General features: G+C 40.2%; 1 protein-coding gene and 1 long non-coding RNA gene across 9 annotated transcripts in view; one reads left to right on the forward strand and one right to left on the reverse strand.

The window, feature by feature from the left end:
* Window positions 1-16,929, reverse strand: part of LOC141264492 (uncharacterized) — a 146,084-nt gene extending 129,155 nt beyond the window's left edge. Inside the window, exons 1-2 of the long non-coding RNA XR_012319970.1 lie at window positions 16,736-16,929; window positions 3,703-3,773 (exon numbers count right to left, since the gene is read on the reverse strand). This is a non-coding gene — a long non-coding RNA (uncharacterized lncRNA). The remainder of the gene's footprint in view (window positions 1-3,702; window positions 3,774-16,735) is intronic.
* ZNF608 (zinc finger protein 608) overlaps window positions 1-19,567 on the forward strand; it is a 168,673-nt gene that overhangs the window by 58,448 nt on the left and 90,658 nt on the right. For 3 of the 8 annotated variants that reach the window (XM_073676753.1, XM_073676765.1, XM_073676760.1), the window contains exon 1: window positions 18,935-19,561. The gene's annotated coding sequence lies outside the window, so the exon portion shown is untranslated. Of the gene's footprint in view, window positions 1-17,111; window positions 17,314-18,934; window positions 19,562-19,567 lie in introns of those variants that run through there. The other 5 variants (XM_073676725.1, XM_073676736.1, XM_073676732.1 and 2 more) reach the window with 5 other exon arrangements.

Here is a 19,567-nt window from a genome sequence, read left to right on the forward strand (position 1 = left end):
TGAGGCACAGAATTCCAGAGGATGGGGATATGTGGTAGAAGTCTTGGAGGCGATTGGGTGAGGAACAAATAGGTGTGAAGGAGAGAAGGAGGTCTTGGAAGGATCAGAGATTACGTAATGGAATATATCAGGAGATTAGTTCAGAGATGTACAGAGAAGGAAGGTTATGGATGGCTTTGTACGTCAGTGTTAGTAGTTTGAACTGGATACCCTGGGCAATTGGGAGCCAGTGAAGGAATCTTATAGATTGCAATCTTATGGATTGCTGGAGCCAGTCCACAGTAAAAAACAGCCATAGAGTGTCGGGGAACCTACACAGATTTTTCTTAGCCAGGGCTGCTTCTCAGCAGGATGGGACGAGCCCACCAGAGAACCGGAGAATCCTCCAGAGGGCCCTGGCTTCTCCCTCAGGAGAGTCCATAGCACAAAACTTGCAGCTGCTATGGGGCTCTTGAGCAGGGCAAAAAGTTGGTCCCTCAGAATCAAATCCTGAGGTGGGCCCAATGTTCTTCAGTCTTACACTGCTTCTCAGTGACAGTTGTATTTCACCTCAGCCATATTCTTTAGCTCAGAGAAAGGACAGGCATAGATGGAAACCGTATCTACTCCGACTGTCATTTCTCCCAGGAAAGACCTCTAATGCAGCTTGTTCCATAAGCAATAACAGCCCATCCAACATCAGCTTACACTTCTCTGTGGTGCTTCGACACACAAAGATCTTTCTCTGTGCCTTGAATTTCATGACTACAGAGTTGGGCAATGGCCTGATCTGCAATGCGTTTTGAAAAAATAATTTGCATAAGCAAAGCCATGGTTTAGACAGCCAAGAATTCCCTGTTCTCACCAAGAGGATGACTGTCCATATTCTCCTCCTCCTCCTCCTCATTATCACCCAATCCGCGTTGAGATGTGATGAGGCTGGGCTGTGTAGTATCTCCCTATATAGTTCCTTGCTCAGGCTGCAATGCATCCTCTTTAACTGTGAGCACCGAGCTTTTCAGTAGACAGAGAAGCGGGATGGTGACGCTAATTATGGCATCATCGCCGCTCACCATCTTGGTGGAGTGCTCAAAGTTTTGGAGGATGGCACAGATGTCAGACATCCATGCCCACTCAACAGATCTTATGTGCGGAGGCTAACCTGAATTCCGATGGTTGTGTTGAAGCTGGTACTTAACAACTGCCCTCTGCTGCTTACAAATCCTTCCCAACAGCTGCAACATTGATTTCCAACATGTGGTGACATCGCACAATAGTTGCTGAGCTGGAAGCTGAAAACGCTGCTGAAGCACTGCCAGGGTGGCGGAAGCTGTAGCTGACTTTCTGAAATGGGCACACATACTTTCACAAGCAGCTCTGACAGATCTGGGTATGTTTTGAGAATCCGCTGAACCACTAAGTTGTGCACATTTAGTGCTCTCTCATTAATAATGTGTACACCCCTATGGAGAACAATATCAGCACCAAAGATTTAAAAGATGGAATATAGCCTGCTTTATATACGACGGTACTAAGAAAACAAATTTTGATTATATCTTGTGTACCCCTGTGACAACAAGTGGCATCAATTTCACTAGAGTAGAAGTAGTATAATGGAGACCAAAACTCTTCCAATAGCCAAACCAATAGATGGAGACTTAATCAGGATTCTCCACATTTCCAAAAATTTGTGGCAGACACCAGCAAAGTGGCATTAATTTCAGAACAGTAGAAATTGTAGAATTAGGAACGACACCTCTTCCACTACAGCCAACCCAATAGATGGAGACACAATCAGGATTCTCCACATTTCAAAAAATTAGGGCCTAAAACCACCAAAGTGGCATCAATTTCAGTACAGTAGAACTAGTAGAATTAGGAACGACACCTCTTCCACTACAGCCAACCCAGCAGATGGAAAACCAATCAGGATTCTCTACATTTCCAAAAATTAGGGTCTAAATCACCAAAGTGGCATCAATTTCACCAGAGTAGAAATAGTTTAATGGAGACCGAAACCTCGTCCACTACAGCAAACCCAATAGATGGAGATTCAATCAGGAGTGTTCACATTTAAAAAAATTAGAGCCTAAAACCACAAAGTGGCATCAATTTCAGTAGAGTATAAGTAGTATAATGGAGACCGCCGCCTCTTCCACTACAGCCAACCCAGCAGATAGGGACACAATCAGGACTGTTCACATTTTAAAATATTAGGTCCTAAGACCACCATTTCCATAGCCAACAGATTTGAGATGATGGAGTTCAACCTCTTAGCTTTGTCATGTGTAGGAGGAAGTAATCTTTTATGTTACCACAACTGCAGGACTGAGGGCTGGCTGCAGTGCTGAGAGAGGGCGGAGTATGGTGAACCAGACAAACTACTGGACCATGAGTGAGGTGCAGGTGGAGATGTTACGGTGGATTGAGAAACATGTGGTGTGCTAGGTGTGCAAACACACCAGGCATGTCCGCTTCCGTTAGAGCTGACGGGCTGTCACTCAGCCTGACTGGAGCAGGTATACAACCGGAGGTTCTACGGTCGAAGACCTGCATGGCAAGGCTTGGCACGGTTACAGAGGAGGAGGAAGAAGTAGCAGATGCGTTTGTTGGGGCAGCTGATGGTTGATTATTGAAAACCAATTTTGAGTTTATCATGTTTGTGTACCCCTGTGTGATAATCAATATGAATATTAGCTTAAATTTGTCGTAATGTACTGTTGCAATCCAAATTATTCAACCCTCATTCCAATTTAATTTAGTAGCAAAATTTACAAACTTCCTTCTGTTTGCAATAAACCATTCAATACAATTTAAATATCTCAGCAAAGTTAATTGCAAGTGATTTCTCCTAATAAACACAAAAGGCCACTTCTGCTGGATTCTGCAGTCTCAGAATTATCCCTGAATAAAATAAAAAGCACACATTTCCAAATCAAGTGTTACATCATGGGATAAAACATATCAAATATTTGGACTGGCTAGGGGTTTGTTGACTGTAACATTTGATTGCATTTAGAAATATGTTCAAAGTAAGAGACTAGCCAAAGTTAAAGGGACTCAGTTAGCACAGAATAACTGTTGAAACTAAACATCGCCGCTTGATGCATCATGGCGGGGCCAAATATTTAAATACACCTTCCCACCTGCTTGGTTTCCATCAATTTCCGCCCTTCTCTGGCAATATGACATCAGAGTTGTCAATCAAAGAAGTGGGGGTGGAGATTGAGGGAAAACAAGCAGATGGGAAGGTGCATTCAAATGATTAGCCACGCCATGATGCACCAAGCACTTGTTCTTGGTTTGAACAGTCATTACGTGATGACAGAGTCTTTTTAAAAGAACTCTGGATACACTACCTGTTCATAATAAAAAGAGCAAGCTGTTACCTTCTGCCACCAGCAAGCTGTCACCTTCTGCCACCAGGGTAAAAATGCCTGAATGACTGCAAAAGACCTGCAGCAAGATTTGGTGACAGCAGGCCTAAGGTTATATTTTGCACAGTAAGGCGTACTAAACGCTGAAGGTCTCTGTGCCCAAACTTCTACTGATCCAAAAGCACAAAAAAAAGTTGACTACTATATACTCAAAGCTAAATATGAAACCACAGACATTTTGGGATTCTCTTACATGGAGCAACTAAACAAAGCTGAAAATGTTGGGACTTCTGGGTCAGCAGTATGTCTGGGGGAGGAAGAATGAAGCATGCAATGTAAAGAATACCTTGTCTACTGTAAAGCATGTCAGTTTCTTGGTGATGCTTGGGCTTTTTTGCTTCCTCTGGCACAGAAAATCTGGAGGGTGTAGAGGGAAAGATGTATTCAATCAAGTGTTAGGATATACTAAGCAAAAATATCATTGTGTCATTGGACCTTCCAAATGTACGATGATATAAAGCATACCTCAAAGTCCAACAAGACTTGGCTTCAGAAAAAATCCTGGAAAATACAGGAGTGACTGTCATAGTCACCTGACTTGAAGTTTATATACAATCTTTGATGGAATTTAAAGAAGAGGGTCGCAGTACGCAAAAGAAAGAATAGCAGTAAACTAGAGGCCACTGCCCATTAGGAATAGCCTCAGATTGCATAGGAATGCTGTAAACAGCTAGTGTTTGGCACTGCATCATAACAACCATAGAATGCTCTGCTAAGTGCTAAAGATGCTTGTCATGAAAGGGTTCAAAAAATCTGAGACTGCAATAGTCATTAACACTTTTAAAGACTACTGAAGTCTCAAAATTATTCAACCAATTCATGACAAGCATCTTTAGCACTTAGCAAAACATTTTATGTTGAATTTGGAGAAACCACGTTTCATTACTTATGTTGAGGAATTTAAATTGTTCTAATATTCTTGGTTTATTACAAATAAATTTTGCTAATTTAAAATAAAATTAAATAATGTAATGTATTCCTCATTACACAAAAACATACATATTTTTGCAGTTGTGCCATAGTGCCAATTAATATATAAAACGTGTACACACCAATGTTAAAATGCCAGGTTTTTGTCATGTAAAAAATTCTTATCAAGAAGAACCACTGCAGAAATTTTTCCACCCTTAATGCCATCCATAATTGTAGATGTTTCATACTGATAGACTTATACTCAAAAAGACTGAATGCTGTCATCAGTTAACAAATATTTGAAGCAAATTATGCTAAACCCAAGCATAGCAAGGGCAATGGATGTGGTTGGCGATAGGAAAAAAAAATAATATTCCGAATATGAATGTGTTAGCCATTAGCAGCAGCACCACTCGCAATACTGGCAGCATGTGACCTGACTTTAGTAGTAACAAACGCAGGTAACATGTAGCCTCCTTTGCCTCTAGCAAGCATATTAGCTGGATGGAAGTGGAGAAAGTAATGGAGTATATTTCCCATCAGTCAATTCAATCACAACAGGATGATGTAGCCTCACATTCATCTGTAATCAGTGTTCTGCTCAGTCCACATCCTCCTTTGCCAAAACATTTCATGCTGTACATAGCGGAATTTCCAATCTGTCAATGACAGTTGTTTCTGTTCTGTCCCATATTCCCACAACTTTCAGCACCATGTTGACTATGGAACATATTACACTAAACTTATTTAGTTGACTTTTTGGAAAAGATGAACAGTCATACTTTGTTTTCAGAAGACATGGTGCTGGAATAATTGGAGCAAGCCACTCTAATGCAAAGCTTTATTACATGCTCTCCAAGACCTGGTGGTAGACAGGTCCACATTTGGTGTTCATACTGCCCTAGTAACTTAAAGTTGTCACACCCCTACTGGTAAGCAACACTAAGGGTGTGTGCACATAACATCTTTTTCAGGTGGATTTTCTCCGTAACCCATCTGAAAAAGCACTAAATAAAACTCTAAAAAGAATGAATATGCACTGCAGTGTAAAAATACAACTTGATGTTTGTATGTTCAGTCTTTTGAGCTTCTTTTAACTGCTTCAGGTTTCCATGGACATGAAGTGGTTAAATGAGGTGATCTGACCATTCCTCAGATGCCTTCCTCATTGGTTAATTTAGTAAAATATAATTAAAAAAGATGTAAAAAAAATATGACTGAAAAGAAGCAAAAAAAATAATAATTTTAGTACAAAATATGCTGGCATCTTCTGCCCGAAAAACTCATTTGAATTCGCAGACACCTAAAACACATTGTGTGCACATACTTTAATAGTGCCCATACCCTTTAGATAGTAGGTAAGCCCTCCTATACACATTACATTAAAGTTGTTTGAATCTACCAATTTGGACAGTTTAGGCCGACAGTCTAATGTGTAAGGGTGGTTTTGACTGATGATGTGGGGGTAGATAAGGATCCGGCATGTCCAACTTAGGACTAAAGATACTTTTGTTCTCTAAATAATAAGCCACCGCCAGAGATGTCTAGCAATGGCTCTCTCATAGAGAATACAGGAGCACTCAGCAAAGTGAACGATCCTGTAAATGGGAGAGCTGGGCCAGATAACTTCTGACTGATCGATCTGACAGTTGTCTATGATATATGGGGGCTTTATTCAAACACTTTTTCAGCTGACAAATATGGCTTATTTCAGATGGCTGTATTTTCAGTCCAGCACACTGACTCTATGATGATCTAGTAATGCGTCTAATAACTTAAAGATTACAACATCTATATTAATACATCACCAGCAACATCATCAGTACATAGCTACTACACAAAAACCAACCTCAGTATATGACTACAACATGAGGCACACCATCTGTACATTAATACATCCCCATGGCCACCATCAGTAAAGGAATACATCACTAGAACCACCATCAGTAAAGGAATATATCACCAGAACACTCATCAGTATATAAATACATCACCAGAGCCATCATCAGTACACAAATATATCTCTTGAACCAGTATCAGTATATTAATAAAATTCCAAGGTTAGTTAGTTCATCAATTGCAACGTTAGGTTAGCATATAGAGTAAACTTGTATCGCATGAAACAGCAACTCCTAGTATGTCCTTTACAATGGTAAGGAGATGATAGGAGATGGTGTTGTAACCAGCCATCATCAGACAACAGACCACGCAGTACTAATTGGACACAGGCAGGCAGTAGTGCTATTAAATATTTAAAGTGTAATTTAATTTTTGGGAGATATCTTATATGTTTTAGGTCTATTCATTCTGAGCAGATTGGTGTGAGTCTGGGACCTGAAGCGCCACCCAATTGCTCAAAAGACCTCTTAGAAGTGCGAAGCTCAGGAGACAGGACTATGGCTTTCTACTGCTTCTGCTCATGACTCCGGAGCTGTGCTTTTCTAAGAGGACTTTTGACCTAATGGTGGGGGACTCAGGTCCAGGTTACTCATAGATCTGCTAATAATTAGTTACCCTAAAACATATAAAATGATCTCTATAAAGTTTAGTTACTCTTTAAAGTGTATTTACCATGTAGCCAATAATCGGTAACTGATATGTCTACTAAAGCAAGCTGTCAATTACCAGATGCATAAGCAAAATGTTTGTTCATTGGATGAAAATGTTAAGCTTACTAAAAGGAAGTCTGTCACCCACAAAATACCAATTAAATTGCATAAGCATTTATAACAGGGGACAAAGCCCCTATAAAATCATACCAGGCATATAGTTTAATGTATTTGCTGAAAAATATGCAAATGAGAGCACTTCAGTGCGCTCTTGGCACAACCTATGCCTTGATGCACCATTATGCCCTAATATTTCCATATGAAGCCAATTCCTTATCTTCATTCGCAGCGGTCCATTAGAAACAGCGAGTGCTCCAAGTGCCAGTGTGGTTGTGCGCACAATGTGGCTGTGGGCGCATTTTAACGCTTGGATCCTGCCTTTTTGAAGTTGCAATGCACCTGAATCTGTAGTGAGCATGCACATGCTGTCTATTTACTTAAGCACCCCTGTTTTGGATTGTGGGAGCTCTTTTGTACATTGCTGCAATACAATTCTTTGGCACTTTTCAGGTTCTGCAACATGAAAATAAGTCGTGGACATCCGGGTTTGTATAGAATAGGAACTACAGATCCCCATCAGCACTTGAAGATACATGACCTCCTATTTTGGCAAAGTCAAGCTGGCCGGCAATCAGAGCAAGCCTCAAGCTGTCCAGCTTCCCATCCTCAAAATGTTCATCTTTCTGTCAGCCCAGAAGCACCCTTAAGTACTACCTGGTTAGTGTCATCAGACTCATCATCAGAAGAATCATCATTGTTGTCTTTCTCTATTGTATGTCATACTCTGACAATGCCTCCTCTTTCTGTGTTGCAATGGCAAATATCCATCCCAGATTGTCTGTCTAGGAAACAAGCATACACTCCCAGTCATCTGAAAACTAAACTCGCACCTTGCCAAGTTGCAAGTGATGCAGTCCATGACTTACCAGCTTTTGAATTCTGCTGCCTTTTGAGAATTATACTGCTCAGCCTTGCTGTAAGATACTAAGTTACCATTATTTCTTACAGTACAGAAAGTGATGATGGCTCCCTGTTTTCATGTGTAGGAGAATGTAGGTAGGAGCAGCATGGTGCAGAATTGTCTTTGAGCTCCACAGTGTACTGAACTCTGAATACCTGGAGCAGCAACTATCGCCATGGATAGTACCTAAGTCTTACAGCATATTGGGTGAATATTTTCTGCGGCAGTGATAGACCACAACATCTGGGAAAGGTGGTGAGGCCTCTGTGACTGGAAGCTAAGTCTGCCTCTTCCTACATCTCCTATGGTTCCTGTTCTAGTGACATGACCTCATCCTCAACTACCACAGCGCACATTGTTGATTCCACAGACCAGCTACTTTCTTTGTGATCATACAAGGCAAAGCGCTTTCCACCAGTTTTATAGCTTGAAAGTTTGGGAGAGAAAAGCTATATAGTGGAAGAGTTGCTGCTGACAATTGCTTTACGGTCAGGCAAAGTAATTCACACTTCATGTATGGCCCATACCCTGAATTTTATAGAGCAAGATTTTTTTCACTAACATGCATGCTTGAGAAAGGTGGTCACTATTGACACAAAAGTATCAGACCATTTTAATAGATCTAATGTATCAAAGCTTGCCCTTCTACCTTTGCAAAGAAAACATACTGCCAGAGTTCCACCTGGTTTGTGACGTCGCAGTTTGATGCTGTATATGTTGCAGCTTCTGTATTAACAGAGTAAAGTGGTTAGGGACAGCATCATGCAGTAGTCAAACTGGAGTGTGAGTTACTTTGAGATCCGACATTGGCAGATGATGAGGAATATATGTGGCCTACTGAAACCCTTTGAAGAGACAAGAAGCCATGTCAGTATGGACATGTGTGGAATCAGCTGTGTAATTCCACTAATATTTATCCTGGAAGAAACACCAACATGCAAGTGGGAAAGTAGGAAAAACAACAGTTTATACCTGTTCAATGCCACCCTGTATCTGTTGGAGACCCTTAATGTTAATGTCATATGCTGCAGACTTGGAAAAAGATTAAGACAATCAATTAGTGTATATAGAATGGGACATAAACTTTGGTGTAGGCATGTAACGAGGCTGACAATCATAGTGAATATGATGATGACGATGGAGCTTTTTATGACAATCAACCATGGCAGTAGGGTGATGACAATAAACCAACAGGGCCCTCGGTCATGCTAGTGAGCATGGCAAGCTGTATGCTGCAATGCTTGTGGGAGGGCAGTTAGCATGAAGCAAAGAGATGAGTATTGAATAGACCCTGGCTATAACAAGCAAATTGAGGGAATTTTTTAGCTTAGTGAGCTTATTAGCAAGATAAGTTTTGTTACCTGGTCTGCAAAAATTTTTCGGAACAAACGCCAGCTTCACACACAACAGACAGGCAGGCCCCTCTGCAATCAACGCAGACAAAAAACAGCCACCTGTGCTACCATTCTGTCTACAACAAGTAACAGGGGCAGCATCAGCATCAACACCTACAGTATATTGATATAATGGAGAAGATGTTTAAATTGCCATTGCAACAACATTGTGCACTTCAGAAAACACAGACACACTGCCTGAACAGCAAGGTTCAGTTATATATATACTGGAGTCTTTCTGAAGCAGATACCCTAAGCTCAGATTCCATGGACTTCTGGTTCAGCAAAATAGATCAGTGGCTAGAACTGACTCAATATAGCCATGTCTTGTCTAGCCTCCATTGTCAAGTTAGTTAGGGCATTCAGTGTGGCGGGTGGATTTGTCACAACAAAGAAGATCAGGTTTTTTTTTTCGACAAGCATGGAAAGTATAACATTTGTCAAAATAAATTAAGCATTGATCACTACAGACTTTCATGCACCAAACGTCTAATGCCAATGATTAAACTGACTATAACATTTGTCTGCTTGCCTGATTGTTTGTTGACTATTTACTACATCGTTTTGCTGCCACTAGTGACAATAGACCACAATCAGCTGTGCATCTACTCCCTGTTCATCATGTCAAATATACTGTAGTACTTCTGATGCCACGGCTGCACCTAAACTGCCACACATCTCCTCGCCTATTGCGTTCTCTACCATGCTGCACAGCCATGCTAGACACACATCTCCTAGCTACCCTATATGTTTCATAGTGCTAGACTGAATTGCTGCTGCTGTAGCTGCCATTGATCATGTTCAACTGCCACACATCTCAGTGCTGTCCCATCCTAAATCTTTATCGTGCTGCTCCTGCCACTTCTACTGCACTGTTACATCAGAAACACATCTTGTGGCATCCATTATGTTTCATAGTGCTACACTGTACTGCTGCTGCTGGAGCTGCCACTGTTGGCCCTAAACTGTCATATATCTCCTTGCTTGCCCCATCCTAACTCTCTGAAGTGCTCCTACTGTAACCACTGCATAGCCATGGCCGCCCCACATCTAAAGCCATAACTTCCTCACATTCAAAACAGTATTCTTGCCTTGTCTTCCTTAAAAGGGGGATAATTGTTGAACAGTGTTTTTATCAAAAAGCCTTTGTAATTGCCTAATAACTTTGTGATTGGCAAACCAATTGCTGACTCAAGAAAAGGGATAACTTTTCAACTAAGCTGAGAAACAATAACTTCTTAACATTCAAAACTGTTCACCTAATTTTTCTCCCTCATTAAAGGGATAACATTTTGGACAGCTTGTGAAAAAGCCATTGTTTCATCATTTACCAAAGTGCTAAGATCTTGATACTCTTCAAAGAGGGATAATTTCTTTCACCTAACTGTGTGAAAATGTCACACCTTTTTCATTTGCACCACCTATGTATAGACATCAACAAGGCAGGCATTTGCTCCAAAAAGGGATCATTTTTGGACCGTGTACATACTATTGCAGCCCGCAAAGTCTGAAATTGCTGTTTGATAAATAGGATGCTGGTTAAAACCACATACCATATATTTTCCCGTAACCAGATAGGTTGTTGTCACTTAGACATTGAAAAGACTATGCTTGCATCAAAAAGATTAAGCATATTCCAAGAGGAATTTGGAATGTTATACACATATTTTTCAGCCAACTACACATTATTTTAGTTATGCTGTTCTAATGTATTCAGCACAAATCAAATATATTGGGAATATTCGGTGAAGCTGGAGAATTTGAATTTCAAAAGATCAGCTCTGCTCTAGTCATTCGTGATTTTGTGATCAGTGAGTGATTTATTACAAGGGATGAGCGAATATTTCAATGCTCGCTTCAAATTACGATCGCAGAATTTGCAATATTCGCAGAATATTCACCAAACATTATCAAACCCCATTCAATGGGGGGGGGGGGGGCAAAACATAACGTATACACAACACCTTCAAAAGGGCTCAAAAGCTGCCAAAACAGATCAAATAAGGGGGCAGACACCAGGAAAGTGGTCTCAATTGGCCCACAGTACAAATTTTATAATGTCACAGCAGCAATCAGCCATGGGCCATGCATGAGGTATCAGGTATCAGGGTCTCGGCCAGCATTTACAGCTTTGAATTGAACTGTGGAACAGGCAGTGGTTCAGCCCAATTAGTCTGGTGCTTTGCTATCATGTGCCTGAGCATGCTGGTGGTGGTCAGGCTGTTAGTTTTGCTGCCCCTGCTGATGCTGGCCTTGCAGGAGTTGCAAATGGCCTTTTTGGGGTTATCTGGACAGTCTTTAAAAACAGACTTGGGAAGACCTAACAGTTGGACTGGCAACTTCCCTCGTGTGGGTGTTGCGAGGAACTGTTGCCCGCCTTGTGACTGTGGCCATCACACTGATTGTTCCTGCCTGTTGTGGTGCTACGCCTACCTCCCCTTGTGTGCTGCTGTCCTTGCTCTACATGTCACCTTGCCAGGTTGGGTCAGTGACTTCATCGTCCACCATCTTGTCTTCCACATATGCACCCTGAGCCTCCTCCTGACTTGGTGGCAATTGTTTCTCATCATTATCATCCACTTCTTGTGACAGTTTCCCACCATTGCCTTCATGTGACAGTGGCTGCTAAAATATTTGGGCATCGCTACATGCGATCTTCTCTTGCCCCACTTGACGCTGGCTGGGCGAGAGGCCAGAATCTATAAATGGAAAAGTGAACAGCTCTTTGGAGTGTCCAAGTGTGAGATCACTTGTTTCTGGGCACTCGGCATGGTGGGACGAAGGAGGATCAGGGTGAGGAATATGTGGTCCAGACTCATGGCTACTGTGACTTGACCGTGTGGAAGACAGGGTGGGGGTGGTGGTGACAAAGTGACTGGAAGCATTATCTGCAATCCAACCATCAACCTTTTCACACTGCTTTGGCTTCAAGTAATTGGGACAGGAAGTTCGACATGATGTGGGTGATTGTTGTGCTCCCTCAGGAGGCACAGTTTCATCTTGCCAACGGCCTCAGCCTCTGGCATACCATCACCATCATGCCACTTCCTCGTCCCTTGCCAAGCGTAATTACCATTTTAAATGGAGTGGAATATTTGGCACGCTCCAAAAAATGTCACGATTATTACCGCAGTAATATGGGATCACATGTGATGATGGAAAAGTTAGTTTGCTTACACAATACAGCAATGTGAATAAAATAAAAAAAAGCTGCCTGTATTCTGCTAACAAGCAAATGGAGCAGAAAAATGGAGTACTGTATTGCTTTTTAAGTAAATAATCAAGATCAAGAGCAAAAAAAAAATAGCCCTGATATGTAGGGCTATGAATATCTGTAACAGCAGCATCAGCAGACAGAACGTGCACAGAAAGTGCAATGGACCCTATTGTGCTGTATACACTGTCCACAAACCCTGCCTAACTCCTGCTATCACCAGTAATATTGCCACAACCAGCATGTCTATGGCATTACAGTGAGGGCAGGCAATCCCTGCATGTTAATTGGATATATAAAAAGCGGCAAACGTGGGGAGGGGACCCGAGCTCCCGCCCGAGCATCCCGGAAATACTCGACGAGCGCCGAGCACGCTTGCTTATCACTAGCTTTCAATCTATCAGATATCAAGGTATTACTTTATTCAACTTTCTATGATTTACATGCCTATATAGATGATTTAGGAGGGTTGATCCTACTTACAGATGCCTTTTAAGATACTTTACCTGGTCTCTATGGTTTTTAGGAGACTATTTGGTGTCATTGGACAAGATAACCAAAAGAGAAAGATGGTTAATACTACCCATTCCAATTGACAAAATGGATTTGTAGTTACTTAATTTATTTTTGAAGTATTGTAGAAAATATTCATGCAATATTTATACAAGTAGAGTACATTTAATATTGGGAAATATTAATTCCTGTTATTTTCACTGAATGTTTAATTTCAATTGAATTTTCATTGAACATTATACATTTTATGCAAAATGCATTTATTGTTTGAAAAACCTAAGTGTCTATATCATTTGAATCTGTTCTTATTTACACTCTTTTCAATATCCCATCTCTGTCTTCTTTTTGTCTGTATATTAGATTAAATGCTTAAAAAAATACAAAAATGCCTTTATCATTTTTAAGGTCATGTTTATGATTTGTGATCATTTATGCTATAAGAGAATGACAGTAGCATTGTCTGTATAATATTTTGCTTGAATATAATGAAGTTGAAATAAATTTGGCTAATTACTGATTTCTATCACTGGATGAAATGATCTCTCCACTCTGAAGTGTAGACGTAGATAATATGAGGCTATAAATCTACTCACTGTATGAGTGTTTAATGTAATAGTTATCTATTTTTGTGAATAGATGTTAAATCCTTTCTTTTCCTCTGAGCTATTTATCTGACTAGTGAGCATGTAGTGTGCATAAACATTAAGTTTTTTTCCTTCTTAATTGGAATATATTTTTAATCTGCTTAATCCTCTTTACAGGGGTTTGTGCCTCTATATGACATATGGCTCCTATAAAAAAGCAAAACGGGACCTATTTACTAATCCGGATGCTTGTCTGAGCACTATACCTGTATTTTATTTGCACCATTTGAGAAACACTTCTTTACTCAAGAGCTGCAACAGGTCTCCATTGTTAATGTAGTATTCAGCCTGGACATCATTCTTATCAATCCATTTAATACTGTGGACAAGACACATCCATACATAGTCTTATTGCCAGTACTGTTGCTTTGCTGTAATGAGTTTTGTAAGTTTGCTTTCTGTACTCCAGTTTCTTCCCACTTTCCAACACATTGTAGAAACTAAGTTGTCTTCTGAGGACAGGTGCATTCATTGATAGAATATTGCACCCCATAATGCTCAATATAGTATAATGCACTCCCCATAGTCCTCCATATAGAATAATGCATCACCATAGTCCTCCATATAGTATAATGTATTCCTCATAGTCCTTCATATAGTATAATGCACTCCTCATAGTCCTCCATATAGTATAATGAACTCGTCATAGTCATCCATATAGTATAATGTATTCCTCATAGTTCACCATATAGTATAATGCACTCCCCATAGTCCTTCATATAGTATAATGCAGTCTCCATAGTCCTCCATACAGTATAATGCACCCTAGAGTCATCCATACAGTATAATGCACCCCTCATAGTCCTCCATATAGTATAATGCACCTAATAGTCCTCCATACAGTATAATGCACTCTTCATAGTCCTCAATACAGTATAATGCACTTCCCATAGTCCTCCATATAATATAATGCACCCCATAGTCCTCCATACAGTTTAATGCTCTCACCATAGTCCTCCATATAGTATAATGCACTGCATAGTCTTCCATATAGTATAATGCACTCCACATAGTCCTCCATATAATATAATGCACTCCCCATAGTCCTCCATATAATATAATGCACCCCATAGTCCTCCATATAGTATAATGCAGTCCCCATAGTTCTCCATACTGTATAATGCACCCCATAGTCCTCTATATAGTATAATGCAATCCCCATAGTTCTCCGTTTAATATAATGCACCCCATAGTCCTCAATATAGTATAATGCAGTCCCATAGTCCTCCATACTGTATAATGTACCCCATAGTCCATCATATTGTATAATGCACCCCTTAGTCCTCCATACAGTATAATGCACTTCCAATAGTCCTCCATACAGTATAATGCACTTCCCATAGTCCTCCATACAGTATAATGCACTCCTCATAGTCCTTCATATAGTAAAATGCACTGCATAGTCCTCCATATAGTATTTTGCACTCCCCATAGTCCTCCAAACATTATGATGCATTTTACATAATCCTCCATACAGGATAATGCACCCCAATAGTCCTTCATACAGTATAATGCATTCCCCATAGTCTTCCATACAGTATTATGACTACCACAATTAAAAAAAAAAAACAATAATCACCTCTCCCCCTCGTTCGCCCTCTGCTTCAGACTCTGCAGTGAGCGCTATGAAGCACGGCACTTCTCAACTCAGCGGAGCCATGTAATGATGTCATCGCGCCCTCTGCGTTGAGACGTCAGACACCGAGGAAGAATGATGCAGGAGGAAGCGTCTGATCTTATGTATAGCACCATGGAATCAATGGTGCTTTATAAATAAATAATAACAATAAATAATAATAATGACGCTCCATCTTTCATCATTACTTTCAATTGTGTCAGCATCCAGGATGCCGATACAGTTGAACTTGCCATGACTGGCGGCTCTGCTCACAGGCCCCATAACAGCCACGTGACCTGCCGCCATTGGTCGTGCGCCACCATGTGGGGACATTTTACAAATTCAGATACCAGAAACATTTGCAAAAAAGAATGCCAATATCGGATATATTTAGTTTTAACATCCAAAAGACATACATTAATGCACAGTTAAAGAAACACTCCCATTTAGTTTTTTATTTATTAAATGTGTATATTCAGTATGTGTATGTAATGTAGTGTATTAATATACTCATCTATGCTGTGGTCTCCAGTGTCCAGCATCGTTCTTCTCCTCTTCTGAGTGATGTCACTGCTCTGCAGCCTGTCCTGGTCATACTGTACTCTGCATGACCCAGAAGTGGCTTTTATAATGTAAGTCTATAGAGTGTCAGAACAATGCTTCATGGGCTTATATTTTAAAACAGACTTCCGGCTCACGCATAGAACATAAAGTAAGCCGGATAGCTGCAATTGTGGTGACGTCACTGAGAAGCAAATCAAAATGGCGCTCGACAAAGAAGAGAGCAACAGTAGGTTGGTATATTAACACGTTCACACTGCATTACATACACATATGCACATATTCAATGAATAAAAAACTTACTGGGAGTTCTTTGTTAATACAATAACTATGTTTTTTTTTCATAATTTCAATTGCTTTTGTGTTCTTTTGTCTCCTTTTTTCTCTGTCTTCCCTGCAAATGACTAGCAGATGCCTATTTACAACGGTGGATGTAATGCAAGCAAGTGATAATTTTTAGACTGTTATTAAAGATTCAGTGCATGACAAACAAGCAAAATATACCTGATCACGCAAATGCTGAAAAAAAATTTCCCCAACTTATCTTTTACATAATAATCATCTACTATTGCCCTAATGGAAATGTGAATGGAAATTAGGAACTGGCAAGGAAGTGGATGATCACAGTCCATGTAAAAATGCACAAAATTATATTATTTAACCCTAGGTATACTGAAAATTTAGAGCAGTGCATGTGCTCTGTTATTGTTGTACAGCTGAATGACCTCTGTATTTTATACATACAGTCACGGTGATGAATATTTGAGGTTTCTCTATCCAGGGAATTGAAGAATATTTTAGAAATATTGTAGATATTTACATCTATATTTATAGAGTGGTTTCATATTTTAAATAGACATGAGCTACTTGTTTTGTTTGACTGGCGAACGTACCTTGCAATTACATGTGTGTTTTTTGGCATATTCCCTTTCCCCAGTCAGCCCGTGCTCAGAGCTGTATTGTGACAGACAGTCCCTTTGTGCTGAGCAGGTTTGCATTTCACACTGCTCATAATTCAGTTAGGAACATGTGTTTATTGCTAGGGTAATTTTTTCTGCAGCCTGCCGTGTAACTGGCTTCTCCTCTTACATGACTGTTTGTTAGAAGTGTATACACAGCACTATGCTCTCGTTTGCCTCCCCCACTGTGGCTAAAGAAAAACGCAACCAATCAGCAGGGAGAGTTCCACAAATGCTCGACTCTGATTGGTCTTTCGAAAAGAGGGCATTAGGAACAAAGAAAAGTCCTTTCAGGTAGAGACACTGCTCAATTCTCTTCTTCTCTCTTTCCCAGTTGTGATTTTGCCCAGTTTTGCTGCTCGCCTAGTGATCATTAAGAAGAAATAGCTATCTGTAATGTACAAACAGGAAGGATCATGAGCACAATATAGGTGTAGAGTAATCTCTCGGCGGCAGCAGCATAAAACATTGATGCAATTAGAAGCAAAGGTCATCTTGATCGTATTCAGATCGTAAGTACACGTGTATGAAACGCTGTGTCATACTGAACTGTTAACTTGTCCAGTAAAATAACTGGAAGCTGTTTGTCTTAGATCAGAGGAATGAGGGAGCGAGCGTTCAGCTTCTCATACATCTACACTCAGGATATTTCCTACACATTACCCTGGATACCAAGTCCACTTCACTAATGTAGACCTATACCAAATATTACTCTATCCACAAGACAGAAATCCTTGAGTGGATATTACCGTATCTCACCACTCAATGTACTGGCAGCAAGATTAAAACTTTTCCTTCCACCTCCCATAAATTGAATCAGTTACGTTATAAGGAAATTAACCCTAAACTATGCCATTCAATCCATTTTCCTCTTTTTATTTATTTTTTTACATTTCTGCCTAAGATGACAGCTAATTTAGGCAAAAGCCTGCTACCCCCCCATGATCAATGTTTTTTTAACAATTATCTCCAGGTACAAGACCAACCTGTAAAAGGTGCGAGATACATTTTAGAAAATTTTGCGTTTAGCTTTTCTGTCATGTTATCCATCAAAAATGATTATAGGAAATTAGCAATTCAATGAATTTTGAACATATTTATCAATTCCATCTCTTATTTGTCTAACACTGAATGCTATTTGCCTAATACTAATGATACTGAGCCCCGCAGGATGACACTGATGCAAGAACATTCTGTGTACGGAGATGCGGAATGTATAGGTTGTTTATAAACAACAGATCATTGATACGTAAATATTTCTCACAGGCTCATGTAACGCCCCTTCCCCTAGAAAAAGGGAAAAAAAAACCTTTCCATGCATGCATAGCACTTTGTCTGCTTTTCTCCCCCTGAGACACAGATGTACAGCTGCAGAGAGAACTGTTTCGCATTCATGAGTAATAGTTGTGGCAGGGGAGGAAGGGAGAGCAGGAGAACCTAAAGAGGTTTGCTTGTGTTAAAACCAGAGATGAGCATTTTCCTGATATTGCCTGTCACCCATTTTGTGTTTTCACGTCACGACAAGCAATTGAGCTCTTGATCCTCACGTGATGTAAAAGCTTGAGCTGCAACAAAATAGCTGCTTTCAGATGGCTGCTTGTTGCTAACTGCCCTTCCCCCTCCCTCTCTCTGTCTCCTCTTCTAACAAACCACTCTAGACTTTCAATCTATCAACAATTCATTACAGCATTTTAACTGGGAATGTCAGCTAATTAAAAATACTAAGCATGCACAGAGATCAATCCACCGACACGGAGCAAAAAATAAAACCTACATAAAATAAGGGAAACGCTGTTGACTAATATCAATTCCTGATGTATATACATTTATACAGCCTGCTGTAATGTTATAGATTCGGGAGCGTGGCAATTGGCCTTTCACATATTGACCACAAACAGTTAAATGCCACAATGACTTGCTGAAGCGGCACAAACAAATTACAGTGTGCAGAGGATAAGGTTCACATCCCTCTGAAGATTGAGCATCACACTTAAAAATGTTTTGATAATAGGTTTATCAGATCACAGATCCATCACTGTTCCAAGCAGCAGCCCCCACCCCTCCTCTTCATGTGTTTTTCAAGAAAGCAGATTTGTCAGTAAAACTAGTGATTGGGGGAGGGTGTGGGAAATGCCACTTCCTGAGAAAGCACAGAGCTGAATCCAGACCAGAGTTTCAGTCCCTCTTTTTTCTCTCCCTCACTCTCTTTCTTCACCCCCCCTCTCTCCCTCTCTCTCTCCCTTTCACTAATTTATCTGGATGTTAGCACATTCTGTCTTGTTACAACTGGACGCCTGTAGGTTTGTTCATAGGGATCATTACTTAACTGATCAGGATGGCTGTGAAATCTATGTTTAAAGGAAAGACGTGATTCAAGTGGTGTCAATGAAATAAACCTTGCAACTTTTTTTTTTTTCCCTCTATCCTTTTTTTGGGGATTTTCTTTTTCCTTTCATGGATGAAATTGTGAAACAATTCCTCCTTGTGCTTTTCTCTCCAGTGTGAATCCCAGATGTAAAATTGAAAGGAAGGAAGACTGCAGAGAAAGAGAGAGAGAGGAATAAAGTGGGAAGATTCTGATGTTTACGCTAACAAGGAATACTGTGAATTACGTGGTCATCCTCTTCTCGGGATATATGACTTGTTTTCTTCTTGAGAACTCATGGTGCATAAGTAAAATGAGGAATCAACCTGGTTTGATTTCCATTGGTTGCAAGATTCTTTCTTGGTGGCCTTATTAAGTAAATAAAATGACAAAAGGTAAGT

Source organism: Phyllobates terribilis, unplaced genomic scaffold (genome assembly GCF_046119375.1).
Source record: "Phyllobates terribilis strain yellow unplaced genomic scaffold, ASM4611937v1 Scaffold_1__5_contigs__length_1240528914, whole genome shotgun sequence".
Taxonomy (NCBI): domain Eukaryota; kingdom Metazoa; phylum Chordata; class Amphibia; order Anura; family Dendrobatidae; genus Phyllobates; species Phyllobates terribilis.